The sequence below is a fragment of the Protopterus annectens genome, chromosome 5.part0 (genome assembly GCF_019279795.1).
Source record: "Protopterus annectens isolate FY-2018-M chromosome 5.part0, PAN1.0, whole genome shotgun sequence".
Lineage (NCBI taxonomy): Eukaryota > Metazoa > Chordata > Ceratodontiformes > Protopteridae > Protopterus > Protopterus annectens.
In genome coordinates, this window is record NC_056735.1 from 456,792,538 (window position 1) to 456,809,535 (window position 16,998).

A 16,998-nucleotide genomic window follows, 5' to 3' on the forward strand; every position below is an offset into this window, starting at 1 on the left:
ATAATATGTGAGAGATGTATCTATACCACACATCTGATATCAATGCTCTCGCTCCCTTTCTTTCATAGAACAACAAACCAGACATCAAACAGGTTGTCAGCACACACTCCTCACCTCTTCCATGCACCAAGTACATAACTCATAAACCTACTTACATGGAGGTACTCACTAGAAATTTAACAAGAGAACAGAGACCTTGCAAGCACAATCCTTCCACACATAATACAGTCCAAACAGTAACCACTACACATATAAACACACTCATCAGTGTCTCATTAAATAAGCCCCTAAGGAAAAACACCTCAAAATTAAATGTCTTGGTCATAGGTGACTCCATAGTGAGACAAAGATGTCCCCCTCACCAGGTTGGACAAGGAGAAGAGCATGGTCAGTTGCTTATCAGCTGCCAGGATCCACCAAATCATGTACGCAGTCAAGTCTCTCAACACACAAGCACTGTTATGACTCTTTCATGGTACATGTTGGAGTGAATGCCTTGAGACATATCTCACTGGACTGTATAAAGAGGAACATGACTGAGTTTTCAGTTTATGTGTTTCAAGCAGGCATGTTCCTAACCCTAAGCAGCATTCTAGCTTAACCCAGGATTATACCTCAATACAAAGAAAAAAAATGATTGACTTCAACAACTGGCTTAGCTTCTGGTGTCATTCCAGGAATACAGTATTTGTCAGCCTGGGATTACATGGTCAACAGGCCACACTGCTTTGCCAGATATGGAGTTATCCTGTCACCTCTTGGTTTTGGTTACTGGCTAAGGTACTTGCCACCCCCATAGTGCCTATTTTAGGCAATGTCATAAGAACAAAACTCCCAACTTTAAAGTATCCTCTAAAGACAAGGTTAAAGTCATGCTGCTTAATGGTAGGAGTCTAAATCAGAAAGTGCACTCAATGGAAGCACTCCTTACTTTGGAAGATGCTGATGTCTGTGGAGTCACTGAGACGTAGTTCAAGGCCACAGAGAGTACTCCAGCCATGCAAGGCTACAAAGCTTTTCACACATTCAGACCTCAAAATGAACATGAAAAAAACAATGGCGGAGGTGTATCCATCTTCATTAAAGACAAATACACCTCAGGACTCATTAAACAGTACAGCTCCCTTGAGTTACTCCAAGTCCAACTAATTGTTGGAAAGACCCCCTCTGCATCATTGTTAGCCGCAGGTCCCTCACTATGAAGCATTAAAACCACACTGGCTACCTGCACCTACTCGAATCACTCACAATACAGCCAAACACCATGGTTACAAGGCAACTTTAATAATCCTTCCATCGACTGGGGTACATAAATGAGCACAAACATGCTTGCCCTAAGATTCCTGGACTTTGTTAACACAAATGCTCTGGAACAGATTCCATGCACTCCCACAAAAGGCTCTAAAGTCCTTGACCTAGTACTCACTAATGTGGGGTATTGCTGCACCTTCCCATGTGTGGGACCCTCCCTGATAATGATGGACCATAAATCAGTCTCGTTCGAAGTAACAATTGTAAGTGACCCCTCCCCAGAGCAAAAAGTCTGAAAATTTTCTCTAAAGCAAACTATAGCCTCCTAAGCAATGATATAAATAATTTCAAACACACTGCTACCACTGACAGCAATGACTCCTATACAGAAGTGCATATAAATGCCCTGTATAAAAATCTATGCAACTGTATAGACTCATCCATTCCAGAATGGATCAAAGGAAGTTCCTCACGTAAAAATAAGCCACCATGGTGGACATCTAGCATAAATAAGTTACACAAAAAGTGAAAGAAACTGCTGTCAAAGATCAAGAGATGAGGAACAGTCTCCACAACTTGAGTAAGCAAATTAGACATCTTGCAAAGACTAATTATGAAACAAAATTAGCATCAGGATAATCACAAAGCTTTCTTTAGCTAGGTCCAAAATGTAAAATGTAAGGATCAGCTTTGTGTTGAATTAGTGGATGGCACCACTCACACGGAACCTAAAACTATTGCTAACCTGCTAGCAGACAGGTTTGGCAAAAACTTCACCCCTTTTTCCCCACCAATCATACCCCAAAGCGTACCTGTCACCAGTCACCTACCTGGTATTTCCAAAGAACAGTCATAACCGCATTCTCCAAGGCGAAAAACACAGCCTCTGTGGGACTGGATAATATAACTGGCAGCTTACTAAATGGTCTAAAACAGGATTTAGTGGAACCAATGAGTGGACTTTTCAACTGCAGTCTAAGTACCAGCTTTATTCCAGCTGAGTGGAAAACAGGAACCATGATCCTGTTGCACAAAGGGGCCCTTCAGTCAACCCTTGGAATTATAGATCCATAAGCCCGACTAGCCTCATCTGTAAGGCCATGGAGTGAATCATCATGGACTTTATCAACAAGGATATAGGTAACCTTCAAACTCTTGATCCAACCCAGTTTGGCTCTGTTAAGGGCAGATCATGCCTGTTAAACCTGGTGGACTTCTTTGAGAATGTCACCAAAGCCATGGATCAAGGCAAAATGGTACATGCAGCATATCTAGACTTATTCAGTGCCTTTGACACAATCCCCTACTCAAGCATCATTAAAAAACTCACCCAGCTGGGGATTAACTCATATGTCATCAGATGGGTAGCCAACTGGCTCACTGACCATACATTTAAAGTCAAAGTCGGAGATTCCACCTCTACTTGCATACCTGTTACTAGTGGCATTCCACAGGGGTTTGTGCTTGGCCCTCTACTGTTTGGAATCTACTGGTCAGAAATCCATGGCCTTTGGCTTACAAAGTTTGCCAATGACTGCAAGCTGAGTGCTGGCATTGAGTCTCCCAACAATGTCAACATATTACAAAATGGGCTTATGCAGATGAATGATTGGTGCCAAAGCCACAGTCTTAAATTTAAAACAAAAAAATGCACTATCATCCCCCTCAGCAAAGGAGAACTTCCTGCAGATTACAGTATCAATAATACCCTACTATGTTCTAACCCGGTGGTGAGAAATCTGGGAATGCAGGTTGATAGCAACCTTAACTTTGATCACCATGTGTCCACAGTGGTAAGAAAGGCTTTCTATGTAGCACACCTCATAAGTAAGGGCATAGCATCCAAAGCTAAGGAGGTTATAACTCCCCTGTAGTCATCCCTCATCAGGCCAATAATTGAGTACAATGTGCCCTTTGGTATGTACTGTACCAAACACCTGCAGGAGCTGGAGAGACCTCAGCGATTTCCCACTAAGAAAATTCAAGGCCTTCAACACATGACCTATATGGACAGACTGAAGGCATTGTCACTGTACTGTGTATCATATAGACTGCTAAGAGGTGACTAGTGCCTAGCCTATAAAGCAGTCTTGGACCCTGCCTTAAGAATAATGCTGCACATCTGCAAATCAAATGGGACAAGAACCACTCATTCTAGCAACCTTAACCTAGCCTGTGACATTAGCAAGACATGCCGGAGAGACAGATATATCTCCCAGAGGTTGCCACTATTTTGGAACAAACTCCCAGTTCATGTAAAACTGAGCTCATCAATGACCCTATTTAAGCATAACTTGGATAATTGGATGGGAAACTGTAAATTTACCTTGGGGATCTCACCTATGTCCCTCTTAGACAGGGGCAGTCAGTGCTGACCTTAGAATCGCTTTGGAAATATTGACTATATATCTCAATCTTCAAAGAAACAAGGGTATGTCATGGCTAGACTTGTAAAGGAAACCAAAAGTGTTGTAACCCCTGCGAGTACGGCAGCTGCAAGGTCCCAGAAGAGCAAGAAATCCAAAAAAAAAAAAAAAAGTCTTGTTTAGACTTGTAAAGGCCCTAGGGCCAGTAGCCTAGTAACCTCCTATGATCATATGAGAAAAAGGGAAGAAAGTTTACAGAAAGATGAGAGAATGATTGAGGGAGAAGAAATTAATTAGCTAAGGGTAAGTAGGGTTGATTGGCGTTTGGTCAAAGTGATTATGAGTAAGGTTAGGGAGCAATAAGGTGGAAAAGTGATCTCTGTGGTTGAAGGAAGAAATACTCCAAGAGAGTTGGGAGCGAGGTTTATAAAGGAATTGGAACCAGTGAGAGATATTCACTGGAGACTTCTGCTTAGGTGGTATAAGACATCTTTGAGACTGAAGAAATAGGTGTAATCTCTGGAGACAAAATACTAGAGGTGTGGGAGATCTATGCTGACTGGCTGAATATGTTGTCATACTTGGTTCATAGGTGTGTACTAGGCTAATTGCCCTGAAGCCTTTACAAGTTAAGCCCATAGAATTACCCTGGCATCGTGCCACCCTACCTTAGCTCCCAGTGCCTCTGTCGAGCAGAGCCACTGGAGTGATTCTTGAGGTGACTTTTCTATTTCCCATTCACTCATCAAGATTTGTCTTAAAGAGGGCCAGTGAGGTGCTCTGCTTGACATGTATGGGAAGTCTATTCCGTAGCACAGGCAGTCTCTGTGTTATGAACTTGTCCCTCCAGCATATTCACTGGAGACTGTTGATTGTGGTAATGAGGTTGAGGTTTTTGGAGCGTGTGGTGCAGAAGGATTGGGATTTCTTTAGATGTAGCATTTCTAACAGAGCTGGGTCAGACATGGCTTTGTAAGTCAAGCAGAGATTGCCTCTAAGTAGGCAATATGAGACAGAGAATAGTTGGAGTTTTTTGAGTCTGTCCATATAGGACCAGTGTTTAAGGCCTAGGATCCTCTTTGTGAGGCACATTTGCGGCCTCTCCAGTTGTTGCAGGTGTCTGGTGAGGTGCATGCCAAATGGGGCATTGTACTTGATGATTGGCCTAATGAGGGAAGAGTAGAGGGAGATAATGACCTCTTTCTTCCTGGATGCAAAACCCTTAGTAATGATATATGCCACATAGAAGGACTTTCTGACCAGTGGCAATGTGGTGGTCAAAAGAGAAGTCGCTGTCAACCTTTGTTCCCAGATCTCTTATAACTTCTTCTGCGTTCATTGGACTACAATCAGTGTGGTAATTCATGGCAACCAGGTTTTTCCCAAAGGGGATGATGACACATTTTTTGGCATTGAGCTTAAGGCCATGGTTCTGACACCAGTTGTTGGTCTCAGTGAGGCCTGGTGGTGAAGAGGGTGTAGATACAGAGGGTAGACATTTGTGCAAGGATTTACCAAAGTAGGAGGAGAAACATTGGCTCTTTTTCTTGTTTGTGGTGGAGGTGAATGGAGAAGTATGAGAAAAAAGAGAAAATGACTGAAGTGCAGTTGATTGCAGGAGGGGTGAGGAAGATGATTATGAGGTATGAAAGAAGACAGAGGTTGAAGAAATTATGGAACTGTAGTATAGAGATTGAGCCACGTAGGCAGAAAAATGCAGTAAAAGAAGTAAACTGATATGTCTTTAAAAGATAAACCAAGTAAAGGTAGTGGTGATAGTTAAGGGCTTTGATGGTAAGGGACGGAACCATTTCATGCCTCTGGATGTCTGGGATGGATTTATAGAAGGGTATAAATTGCATTCTATAGCACTAGGAAGGAAGGCTGTTACATAGCTGGGAGGGAGAAGGGATGTGATTAAATGTGTTGGATTGTAAATATGCATGGAAAGTACAAATTATAGGGTCTTGTTTTGCCTCATTAGTCACATTTATCAGAGGTTTGCATCATTTATGATAACTGTGGTTTCCATTTGTAAAGCATGAAAATGTAAGTAAAAAGATGCACACACAAACTATAAAATTATACCAAAATTTGAATTCTTTACTTCTGAAACTGTCATTGCTAAATTTTACTTTCAAGAAATATGCAGTAGAAATGCAAATAAAAGCCACTCACTGCTCTTAAAACCAACCACTGTTTCTTCCTGTTCTTCCTGACCCATGGATTCTGCAGACTACATCCTCTGCTGTCTGAGGTATAACTACACCCTCAACCAGGTTAACAAGTACAACACAGTATTACTGCTTGCACAGGGGCTAAAACCTCTCATGTCTGTGCGTCATGCAGCTACAACTAAAGAGCAACAACCATATCTGTCCTATAATTGACTAAATAATGGCCAATGTAGGTTTACTGACAGAATGAAGCTTAGAAGTGGATGACATGATGGTATAGAGGAGGGTGAACATCCTATGTATCCAAGACACAAGATGGAAGGGCAGTGTAGCAAAACCATTTGACATGGGATCCGGACTCTACTACTCAGGAGGAGGAGAGGCAAGAAATGATGCTGGAACTGTGTTGAGAGAGAGACTTCACAAAGCAGTAAGGGATGTCATCAGCATTAGTGACAGACTCATGGCAATCAGACTCCAGTGTAATGATCGAGCAGTATCCATAATCTCAGCCTATGCCCCAAAGCAGGGTTGTGATAGAGATGAAAAGAATGCATTCATACAGCAGTTGCAGGACCTACTAGATAAAGCAGGCAAACATGAATTTAGGTTCATAGGTGTGTGTACTATGCTAATGACCCTGGGACCTTTACAAGCCTAGCCATAGGATTACCCTGGCATCGTGCCATTTGTATTGATAATGGGTGACTTGAATGCATGTATCGATATAGACAGAAAAGGATATGAGGACTGCCTGTGTCCAAATGGGTGGGGCAACAGGAAAAAAGTAGGAGAAACCATTCTAGACTTCTGCCTGGCAAATGGCTTAACAGTAGCCAACACGTGGTTCAGAAAGAGAGACAATCACAAGATCACATGCAAGAGTAGACAACATGCAACTCAGGTAGACTTCCTCCTACTAAGGAAAGGCCACTGGGGTAGAATCAGTGATTGCAAAGTCATTACCAGTGAAACAGTTGACCAACAGTAAAAAAACACTGGTTGCCACAATAAACTGCAAGCAGTGGTCAGAGAATGCTCTAAGGTAAACAGAGATAAGGATGAAAATTGGAGAGAAAGTACAACAGTTCTAGGAATTGCAAAGAACTCTAGCAACCCTGCAAAATAAAGGAAATAGGTGTAGTTGAAGAAGAATGGCAACGCCTCAAAATAGCACATGTGAGGACTTCAGAATTGATATGTGGCTGAGCCAGGTATGGAAATAAGGTACATAAGGAAAGATGATGGTAGAATGCAGAAGTCCAGGAAGTCATCAAAAGAAAGAAGGTGTGCAGGAAAAATTGGAAGATAGAAAATATGAACCAAGCTAGGAAGGAATACTGGTTGACTAACAAAGAAGCTAAGAAAGGAGTTGCATTAGGGAAGAATAGGGAATCAGACGCACTCTACCAGCTTTTGGAAAGTGACTCAGTAGGTGGCACAAAGAAACTATATCAGATTGCAAGGCAAAGACTGATAGATAAAGAAGATATTCAGACACCCTTCATAAGGGATGCCATCAATACCATGCTCATTAGTCTGCAAAACACCAAAGGTAGATGGAAGGAGTACTTCAAGCAGCTTCTAATTGAAGAAAACCTCACAGAAGCTGTACTACCCCAGGCACAGCCTACAATGAGAGAAGAAGGGAAGCTCAAACTAGGAGAAGTAAGAATAGCACTAAGGAAAATGAAGTCAGAGAAAGCAGCAAACTCAGATGATGTCACAGCAGATATGATAAAAGATGCTGGGTGAGACGAGGGAGAAATGGCTCCTGAGAGTACTCATAGCAGTGTGGAGAGAAAGGCATATCCCAGATGACTGGAAAATAAGCATATTTGTGCCAGTGTATAAGGAGAAAGGGGACATCCACAAGTGTCAGGAGTACAAAAGTATCAAATTTGTGTTGCATTGCATGAAAGTTCTGGAGAAGGTGACTGACAAATGGATATGCAGGATATTAGAAAGTAAGATGGAAGATGAACAGTTCAGATTCAGATCATGATACAGCACAACTGACCTAATGTTTACAGTGATACAGATAGTAGAGCAGAAGCTAGAGATGAGGAAAGAGTCCAAATGGGCATTCCTAGACCTGGAAGAAAGCATATGACCCAAGAAAGCTGATTTAGACAGTACTGTGGTGGTTCAAAGTCCCAGAAACATTGGTAGAATTAGTGCAGGCTATGTACAAAGACTCAATGACTCAAGTACAAACAGTGTTCAGTCTCACAGAGTGGTCCAGTGGGAGTGGGTGTACATCTGAGTTCAGGTCTGAGCCCACTAATGCGCATACTGGAGATGGACTACATTAGCAAACACCCTGGAGGGGAGAGATCAATAAAATTGCTGTATGCATATGATGTGGCATTACGGGCAGACGCTGAGCAAGAACCTCAGCAAAGGATAGGGAAATGGAATGCAAAACTAAAGGCACATGGGATGAAACTAAGTATAGAAAAGACAGTGGTAATAGCAGCAAATTGGGGAAATCAGAAGAAGCTGACAATTGAGACAGAAGGGAAGGTAGTGGAATAGGTTAATAGCTTAAGTATCTGGGTGGGGTGGTTGAGGAGAAGGGAAGTCTGAATGAAGAAGTCAGAGCTAGAATAAGAGGAGCTGCAACCAAATGGCATAGAGAGTCAGGTGTAGTCTATGACAGAAGAATGAGAAAGAAACTGAAAAGTAAGGCATGCAAAACAGTGCGACCAGTACTACTATATGGTACAGAAACCTGGGCAGTAAATGCACAGTAGATGAGGAAGCTAGAGGTGATGGAAATGAAGTGCTTGAGATGGGTGGTAGGATTTACACTGTGGGATAGACAAAGAAATGAGGACATAAGAGCAGAAGCAAAAGTAGCTGCAATTGCAAAAAAAATAATTGAGAACAGATTATGGTGGATTGGGCACACATGCAGAAAAGCAGAAGACAATCTGGTGAAGACGTTTTGGGACAGGCAGGAAAAAAGTAAGAAGAAATGATGGCATCCAGCAAAGAGGTGAATGGATTGTGTGTGAAAGAGGATCTGTGACAGTCAGGCATAAAGTGTCAGAGAAGGCATGAGAATAGCATTAAACTGAGAGAGATGATGACAGTTAACACAACATTCTGACCCCATGAAGAAAATAGGAAAAAGGAGGTTGTTGATGATGATGATGATGACCTCCAAAGACATCAGTTGTAGTCACTTCACTGACTATAAATGTCAAATATTTGACTGTCTTACTTTCCCTCTAAAATGCAGAATAATGACTGCTTAAAATGAACAAATGTCAACAGTGTCAATCACTTCCATCCAAAGACAACCCCTGCACCCAGCAATCAAACCCAGTGTTATTGAATGTGTATGCTTCAGATATCAGAAAGTAAAAAATGAAAAAAAATAACAATTGGTTGCAGTAATTTTATCCCCACCCACACACATATACAGATATAGCCATCAATTACAGCCATGTGAATGGCTGTAATTATAGGTGTTTGTTTTGAAACAAATTAATGATTAAATACATAAATAATGCACTGATATTTATCTTCTCAGCTCACTCAACCTCTTAGCTCAACACAGGTGAGGCATATTTTTATTAATCAGAAGAGAAGTTGTGGATAGCAATTAATAAATAGTTGAAGGGTTTTATCTGGGAGAGCAAGAATATAAGAATCAAGTAAGATAAGCTGATCCTTCCAATAGAATAGTGTGGCTTGGGGATTATATGATTTGAAAGGGATTTACAGAGCTACACAGTTAACTTTTCTAAACATAGGACAAGTTGAAAGTTATAATTCAAAGTGGAAAGGGATGATGAAACAAGGGAAAACTCAAGAAATAATGAAAGACTGGAATTTTGGAAGCAGATTCTTAAGGAGAATAAAAGTAACCATACAGAATATTATATTCATAAAGTAGCAAAAATATTCTAAGAACTACACTAATATGGGAACAAAGAAAGGAGATGCTGCTGATAGCAATGACTGCAATTAGGGGTACAGAAAATATGCAAGAGGGACTGAAATTTACGGGAGAAATCTGGCAAAGAAACCAAGGAATTTAGAGAAAATAATTAGAGAGGGAAAGGTATAGCATGGGAAGATACCAAGAATACATTTGGACTGCAGGCTAGAGATTGCCTTCCTTATCAAGGATTGATATCAAAGTATAGATAAAGAGAAAGGAATTCAAGGATCCTAAGTGAAAGGCCAGCACTGGTAGAGTTTTGTTGCAGAATCTAGAACAGAAGCTGCTGTTTAAAAAAGGATCATTAGTATGGTATATAATATATTGCATGACAGATATTGGAATCAATCAGAGGAGGTAAGAAAGAATTGGGAAGATAGAGTGGATAAGCGATTTACAAAGAAACAATAGGAGGATATATGCATGGCTCCCATATATGCAACAAAGTCCAGAAGATATAGACTTTTTTGCTTGGAAGTGTTTCCATATGTATTTTATATCCCAAACAGACTCCTAAGGATTTTTCTTCTGGTGTCTAAGGAATTATTTTTGAGCAATGTTACAGAATTGGAATTGCCTAGACAAAGTAAGGCCTTGCTGAGTTTAATTATGGTGACTGCCAAAAAAGGAATTACTAGAAAATGGAAATCAAAATCTAAACCAACTCTACCATAAGTAGTTTCACAGTAAAATAGATAAAATAACTGGAACTGGGATCTTTAGAAAAGATCAGGTTCTAAAGTACAATGAAAAAAATGGGAATTGCAGGAATAAAACATGCCGAATAATGTTTTGGAAGAGGAATGAGGTTTGAGGGAAAGCAGGAACTGAGTGAGCTATGTAGTGCTTGATTGATAATGACTGCTTAGAAGATTATACTGTATGTGACGTATAATGTTTGTGACTGAAAAACATATCAGTATGGTTTGTTTTCATTTATATAAATGTATGATTGTTTATGTCATAAGTAATAATTCAATAAAGATGTTTCTTGTTTAAATAAAGAACTCAAGGAGAAATCTAAAATATAAATGTATACAAAGGACTAGGATCAGGTACAGCTATTGGCTTTAGATACAGAAACTTGCTACAATAACCAAACAAACTTTGCATTAGCATGCTTTTTTGAAAACTGTTAAGTTTGAAACTCAAATGTCTGTTATTATTATTTAATGTCTGCAACTTCTATTTTTTTCCCAGGAAAAAAACACAGACTCTATGAGGAACAGACCAAAATCCAAAATATGTGGCAAAAAATCAGAAATTCTGCAAAATCAGGGACAGTTGAGAATACTTAGGTCGACACACACATATACACAGATACATGTGAACATCAGTTACAGACGCTCATATGACTGTGACAGTAAACCTCAGATATTTGATATAAAATTAATGACTAAGTACACAGCTAACTGCCACACAGAATTCATCTGTCAAGTCGATACAGTCAGAATGTAGTATTTAACCCATTGCAACCAAATGCCTCGCAACATATTTAACACCTTTATTAAATTATCACTTAAAATATAGGCAACCATATATAAATGAAAAAAAAACATATCAACATGTTTCCATTTACATGCATTATACATCATATGTGTTCTTTTTTATAACTATCATCATTCCAACATTACTTAAATTGCTCAAGTTCTACCCTTCGGTGAACCTCACTCATCCTCCAGAACATTATTCTACATGTATTATTCTTACAATTTCCATTTATTTCTATGTAATTTGTCCCTTACCTTTTCTAAAGATCCTACCTCCAGTTCTCTTATCTCTGTTACAGTATTCAATACTTCATATACAGTTGGTTTAGACTTTGATTTCCATTTTCTAGTAATTCCTTTTTGGCAGCCACCAAAATTAAACTTTATAAGCCTTACTAGGTTTAGACTATTCAGATGCTGTGTCCCAGCTCATTTGCTTACCCAGTACCTCTGACAGAGTACTCTGCAGTGAATTTTTAAAAATTGCTTACTCATTACACTCCCAAAACATTTGTTCCCAGTTTCCTCTTTCTTTACCATCACACCTCCAACAGTTGCCATTTACCTGAGGAAAAATGCTTTGGAATCTGGTTGGGATATAAAAATACAAACACTTCCAAGCAAAAATCCTGAATTTTCTAGACTCCCACTGCACACTTAGGAGCCACATATGTTCTCCCATTGTTCACTTATAAATTGCTTATCCAGTTTCTCTTCCCAGTCATTTCTAACCTCTTCTGATTGATTCGATATTGTGCAATATTTTACACGTCCTATTAGCTATCCAGTTTTTAACAGCAGCTTCTGCTCTAGAATAGACTAAAAACTCTACCAAAGCAGTCCTTTCACTTAAGATTCCCCTATCCCTTTCTCTCTGCCTTTACTCTGATATCAGTCCCTGGTAGGTAAGGCAGTCTCTAGCCTACAGTTCAAATGTCTTCTTAGCCTTATCCTGTTCTATTACCCTTCTCTCTTTAGTTATTTACTGTCAGTATCCTGGTTTCTTCACCAGTTTTCCCCAGGAAATGCAAGCTCCTCTTTGTCTATTCTCTGTCATCCCTATCAGCAAAATTTTCTTTCTCCACTCTTGTGTTGACTTAGTTCTTAAAATACTTTCTGATACTTTATGAATATAATATTCTGCATGATTGTTGTTATTCTCCTTAAGGATCTGCATCCAAAATACAACTCTTTCCTTATTTCTTGAATTTCCCCCAGCTTTATCACCATCCCTTTCCACTTTGAAGTATAATTTTATGCTTGTGTTTTATATATATATTGTTAAATAAAATTAAGAATTCAATACACAGGAGGTTCAGATTCAAAAGTTTACTAGTGTACACCAGGAGGCAAAAAAACATACAAGTACAGAATTTTGTCTGACATGAAACAGGAAGCACACAATCTTATATAGGTTTAACATTTAAGCTATGCCCACCTTACTGACGTGATATGTCACAGGGAATCTACATCACTTTAGCTTACAATTCTTCATTCATTAAGTCTTGCTGATGCTGTATATTTTAAAAAAACTTTTCCTTTAGATACAATACGGCCTTGCTATCCAGCTGGTCAGTCATAATGTCTTTCTGTAAAGTTACTTATTCAAGGTTTCATATCAGTTCGAATACAATAGCAGCTTCAGTCTTTTAATGCATGTCTTTGTTATCTATTACACTTCCTCACACAGCTGCGTGCTATCTAAGTAACACATATACAAGGCCAGCTCATTCCAACAGGAAAGAACAGAAGATTTCATTATTTCACACATTTAATTTCCTGACCCAGCAGATAATCACTTGTGAAAAGCATAAACATTAAAACTTGCTAAGCTAGCATTCTGTCAGGGTCAGAGATCAGCTTTTGCTTCAAGCCACACTGCAGTTTCAAAACTACTTCACATTTAGACATGAATTAATTTTACTACTATATGATTAATAGAATAAAATGCATTATATACTACTTTGCTTTTAAACTAGCATTTCTCATGTATTCAAATACACATTTTTCTAACATTTTCCCCCTATTAATACTTTTTATTCTATTTTGAAGTATGTATAGTGTCATTTCATCTCCTAGCCTTTTCCACTCAGGATTTTCAGCTAGGTGAGTCATTTAATCTATACTTCAGAAAAAGCATCATCTGAAATCAATCTTTCAATTTCAATATCTTGGTAGAAAGTTTCAGTAACAGATACATCAACAAAATCTTTGATTAATCTTTTCATGCAGGGAATTCCACAGCAAACACATGCTCCTATTAGGAGTATACCCACACAAATGGCAATTAGAATATTCATTAGGATGGAACCCCACCCCCCCAAATAGATTCTGGAAAAAGTCTGTCAGTGGGTTTGGGCCTGGTTCAGTCATGGTTGATACTTGCTGAATTACCTCTAGGTGGTTATTTATCTCATGACGATTGTCAGGTATAAAAGCACAGCATTCTTCTTTGATAAGCACGCACGTACCACCTCTCGCCACTAGGGTGAAGTCAAGAGCCATCCGATTTTGTAGCACAACAGTTCTCATTGCATTCAGTTCATCAGTCACCAATTCTAGGGCAGAAAAAGTTGCATTACTCATTACTTCGAGAAGTTTCGACAACTTCCTCAGCTCCCAGATCGATTTGACTGCTCCATAGGCTGGGAATATTCCTGCCCAGGATATAACACTGTCACTCAAGTCCATATTAGTCAATTCACTTTTATCTTTTACTGAATTATGGTCTTTCCAACCAGCTTCAATCTTCCCAACTGGATTCACAGGTTTCTTAACTGGACCCTCGAATTTTCGAGCTGTTTTTCTTATGTTTCGTATCTTACCCAAAGGTAATTCTGCAGTATGTCTTATTGCCGGAACCAAGTAACCCAAAAAACAACTGCCGGACCAATTCTCAGGTAACCATTTATATGCCTTTTTCCCACAAATAAAATAACAGTTTTCTACTTTAGTACTAATACGCATCAGCCCTGCATGAAACATTTTCTGATCTATAACTGACAATTGTTTAAACAAAACTGGATTTTTTTGAATGTCACTCATAGTTGTTTTCAATGAGTTTAAATACGAGTCATAATTAGTATTGCAAAAAGTATTGCCATTACTATTCTTAATATAAAATCGGTAAGATATGGTTATATTACAATTGCTCCAGCCCACCTGGAGAGTGTCATTTTTGTAGAAACATACAACTCCTTTTTGTATGACAGGTAAAAATAAAGCTATTTTGTCCTGTGATCTCACAGTTCCTTTGTCGAAAAGTAAATTCTCCCAAGTCTCATTTATCCCCAAAGGGACAGCGGACATTATCAGTCCTCCGTATGCTGTTGGTATAGCTGTACAAACCCAGCAATTTGAAATGTTCATAGTCTCTGCATATACACGTTTCATGGCTAGGTATGTGTTAAAGTTTGGATGCCAGTCTATAGATGTTTCATCACGCCTTCCCACTTTCACTTGTGTGGTTGTGTGTAGGATAAACCACAGCAAGAGGAAAATTGTCACAATTACAGTTAATAAATGTACACACTACAAAATCATTATGCAACATCTCTAGGGTTGATCTAAACTTCTATTCGCTTTGTTTTTGGCCATCTCGGTCTGGTTGTGTATCTGTTACAAAGTTTTTATCAAGTTGAAAGTTCTTTACCGGTTTACAATGCGTCAAATGAACCCAGGACGTCCTCTCAGCCACTCTAACTGCAGTAGGCGCTGCCAACAGAACCTGGTACGGTCCCTCCCACTTTGGACTCGCCCAATTCTTTTTGTCACTTTCACCCAAACGTATGTCCCAGGAACCACGACTGCTTCCACTGGTCTGGTCTGTTCCTTATCTGAAAAAGAGTTAAACTGCAAAACAGATTTATTTGTTAACAGTTTCCTCATATAACTAGCTAATGAACTGTCAGCCTCTTGCTCTGCAGGCATGAGAGCTTTCCACTGAGGCACATAATATGCTCTCCCAAAAACCATTTCAAAGGGAGTCAAACCCTTTACATTTGGAACCGTTCTCATACTCAGCAGTGCTAAAGGCAGACAGTATATCCAATTCTTTTGGGTCTCCTCTACTAGCTTCCTAAGTTTATTCTTTAGGGTACCATTGTACCTTTCCACCAGTCCTGCTGACTGTGGGTGGTAAGCACAATGGTTCTTCAAGGAGATACCAAAAAATCTCCCAAGCTGGTGAATCATTTGATTCACAAAATGTGTGCCATTGTCACTATAAATCCTTTCCAGAATGCCAAATCTAGGGATTACTTCTTTTATCAGGGCTTTTGCCACTGTTGCTGCATCCGGGATTTTAGTTGGAAAAGCTTCTACCCATTTAGAAAACATGTCTACAATAACTAAACAAAACTTTTTCCCTTCACATTTATTCAATTCTATGAAATCCATACAAATAGTATGGAATGGGTATGGTGGTATAGGGAAACATCCTTGCTTGGTTTTAAATGCCCCTTGTGCATGATGCTTGTTACAAGTATGACAAGCAGCACAAAATTATTTTGTGTAATTTGTGTATCCATATGTTTAACTGTACCATCCCCCCTGTTGAGACATGGCACTACCCATGGCTCAACAAAGCTGCATATCTAAATAAATTAGACGGCAATATCGGTTTTCTTTCTTTGGAAATGTACAGTCCATTCTCAAGAATTGCACCTTGTTTTACCCATTTTTGTTTTTCTGCTCTTGTAGTAAGCGTCTGCATTGTTTTCAACATGTCTAAATCTAAAATCTCAGAGGGTTGTAATTCCTCATTTAAAAGTAAAGTTTCTGAGTCTGAGGTTGCTTGCTTTGCAGCTGCATCAGCTCGTGCATTGCCTTTTGAAATCTTATCCTGCTGTTTTGTATGAGCTACACATTTACAAATAGCTACTTTGGTAGGTAACTGAATAGATTCTAATAATTCCAAAATAAATTGCACATGATTAATAGGTTTTCCACAAGATGTTATCATTCCTCTATTTTTCCATTGTTATGCAAATACATGTACTGTAGAAAAAGCATACTGACTATCAGTATATATGTTCACACTTTTATTTTTTGCTAAAGTACATGCCCTTGTCAAAGCTATCAGTTCCGCTGCTTGTGCAGATAAGTTGTGTGGTAAGGATTGAGCTTCTAAAATTTCAGTGTCTGCAACTACTGCATACCCCACCAGATTCTTCCCTGTAGGACCCCTTCTGCATGAGCCGCCCACGTAATATGTCAACTCGGCATTATCCAAGGGCATATCTGTAAGATCTTATCTAGGTAAAGCTAACTGTTCAATTTCCTGCAGGCAGCTGTGTGGTGTGCCCTCCGCAGGAGTTGGAAGTAATGTTGATGGATTCAATGTCGTACATCGTTCAACTGTCATATGAGGTTGGCTCAGCAGTATAGTCATACATGAAAGATGTCTAGCAGGAGAAAGGTATGCCCCTTTCTCTTGCAGTAAAATTATTGCAACTGCATGAGGCACTCTCAATGTGAGAGGGTGGAATAACACCACTGAGGCCGAAGCCTGTACTGCCATTGCGGCTGCAACTACTGCTTGTACACAGTGAGGCAAAGATCGCGCCACTGGGTCTAACTGTGATGAATAGTAGGCTATGGGGCTTTGCTTGTCCCCATGTTGTTGCGTCAATACTGACGTCATATATCCTTGCTTACAATCTACGGTCTGAAAGAACCGTTTGTGATAATTTGGAAGTCCTAAAACTAATGAAGAAGCTGTTAATTGCTTCAACCTGCAGAAAGCCATTTCTGCTTCA

General features: G+C 39.5%; 1 protein-coding gene across 1 annotated transcript in view; it reads left to right on the forward strand.

Annotated features, from left to right (window-relative positions):
* LOC122802678 (cytidine and dCMP deaminase domain-containing protein 1-like) overlaps positions 1-16,998 on the forward strand; it is a 1,178,769-nt gene that overhangs the window by 63,700 nt on the left and 1,098,071 nt on the right. The window lies entirely within an intron of this gene.